Here is a 2621-nt window from a genome sequence, read left to right on the forward strand (position 1 = left end):
ACTGCTTCGGATTCTCTCTCTCCCTCTCCCTCTCTCTCTGTCCCTCCCCTGCTCACTCACGGATGCTCTTTCTCTCTGTCTCTCAAAAATAAATAAACATTTTTTTTAAAAAGGTGCAGTTTCAGTGAGAAGTGAGAGGATTCATTTTCAGAAATACCAGATAAAAGCCATGCTGTATAGTTAACAGTAAACCTGTTGGAACTATGTACGAACCCCCAACACGCACACAGTGGGGTCCCAAACCCTTAGATACTTCACTTTCAGGTTCTTCTTGCACTCTCCATTTCCCAGGCTTATTTTTCCGGGGCTTTGCAATGAGCATGCACCAGAGAACTGAAGTCTCTACCTCGAGGAAGGTACTTTTTGCTTACATGGGCATAGGCAGCTTCCAGGTAAGGCTGTAACCTCTGTAGTACTCAGCCAATGAGGAATCAGGGGAGGGACTTCACACTAGGAGATAAATTGCCTGCTGTCACTGCCACACCTGCTCTTGCAAGAACGTTGGTTAAAGCCTTGCTTCTCTGTGCTCTGAGTCTCCACGACCCTCCTTTGATTGGGTCGGCGGGCTTATTTCTCACAGCTTGCCACAAAATAAAGTTGGGATCCTGTCCTTACACACCCACCCACCCACCCCCACCCCAACCCTCGGGCTCACTTAAAGGGAGCCCTAGTGCCAAAGACCAGTGTGTTCCAGCCTCACACAGGTCTGCACCTGGACTCCCAGCCCTGGTACTTAGTGATAATACAACCTTGACCAGGATTATGAGCCTCAGTTAGATAAGACGGGCTGATAAGGGCTGAAGGGACATGTAAGTGATATAGGGCCCTTATGAGGACTGAATTAGTTAACATTTATAAAGCACTTAATACGGCACGTGGCATTCGAAAATATGTTCTGTGTTTGTTAAATAAACACACAAAGCACTTTAGGTAGGGAGCCGAGGGCAGGCCACCCCAAGATGGGCCACTTTGGCATGAAGATTATTTTGAATTAAAAAACAATCAAACCCAGCAGACTCAGGGAAAGCTCTTTGCCTCCCCTCCTCCCCACCCCCTTCAACTGCCTAAAAATAATTTAGATCAAGAACCTACTCCGGGAAGAGAGTTATCTCCATAGATAACTATAGTACGATATGGACTAGGTGTGGAAGACACAGATGAGCTAGCAAGTCCTGTTAGATCAAAGTCTTCTGGGGGCGCCTGGGTGGCTCAGTCAGTTGAGTGTCTGACTTTGGCTCAGGTCATGATCTCGCAGTTCGTGAGTTCAGGCCCCTCATCGAGCTCTGTGCTGACAGCTCGGAGCCTGGAGCCTGCTTCGGATTCTGTGTCTCCTCCTCCCTCTGCCCCTTCCCCACTCATGCTCTGTCTCTCTCTGTCTCTCAAAAATGAATAAATGTTAAAAAAAATAAAAATTAAAAAGTCCCATTGTTTCTGTATGGCCCAGCAAACATTTGTTTACCAAACACTCTTTTTCATCTTCCTGTGAGGTGCATTGCTTCCCATTGAAGTCCCAGGCCTCTACCCTCTTCTCTTTAGTTCAGAATGACATGTATACCTCATTCTGCCTGTCTTTGGAATTTCCATGTCTATGTGGGTTCCTCGTATGTGCACTATTAAATTCGATTATGTGCACTATTAAATTCGATTTCTCCTGTTACTCTGTCTCATGTCAATTTGATTCCAGCCAGAAAGTCCATTGCGGAGACAGAAAATTTTCACCCTCCCATCAGCGTCTAGAAAAGTACTACACATATTATGTACCTAATGTGAAAAGATAGATCTTAAAAGGTAAAAATCATGCCTCTCATACAAATATAAAACGAAAACACATCAAAGATTTTATTGAATTCATTAATAAGGGAGCCAGTTCAAAGTAGAGTTCCAAAACACACACATAGAGGCACCTGGGTGGCTCAGTCGGTTGAGCGTCTGACTTTGGCTCAGGTCATGATCTTGTCATTCGTGAGTTCAAGTCCCGCGTCAGGCTCTGTGCTGACAGCTCAGAGTCTGTATCCTGCTTCAGATTCTGTGTGTCCCTCTGTCTCTGTCCCTCCTCCACATGTACTCTCTCGCTCTCTTAAAAGGAAATAAACATTAATTTTTTTTTATTTTAAATTAAAAAACACCCACATATATAGTGTTAAAAAACAAAACTCAACTGAGTACATTTTAGAGAACTTACTGGCTTTATTCAACAATTGATGCGTCAGGCAGCATCCAATCTAGCAGACAGGAAGGAGCTCCAAGGAGTTGTACGAAATGAAAGACCATTATGGGCAGAAAGGAGTGCAACAAGGAAATTGTACTAAACAAAAGTGAATTGTTTATTGCAAGGTTACTTTCCTTTAGGGCCTGGCTTGGGTCTGTCAGGCGGGTTACCTCACTAATGCTGATCAGAAGATTCCACATTGACTGGTTTAAGATTCTATTTCTGGGAGAGCTGAAATAGTAATTAAGTCGGGCCTCGGTTTGTTGATGTGGGACTTAGCATTAGTGACTGTATTAGGGACTTAGCATTAGTTGTCTTGTTTTTAACAATAGGGAATAAAGAATGCTAAAACTAATTCACAAGTAGTTGCACAGCAGGTCTGCTCACTGTGCCCGTTTGTCTCTTCAGGTTC

The sequence above is a fragment of the Acinonyx jubatus genome, chromosome B1 (assembly GCF_027475565.1).
Source record: "Acinonyx jubatus isolate Ajub_Pintada_27869175 chromosome B1, VMU_Ajub_asm_v1.0, whole genome shotgun sequence".
Lineage (NCBI taxonomy): Eukaryota > Metazoa > Chordata > Mammalia > Carnivora > Felidae > Acinonyx > Acinonyx jubatus.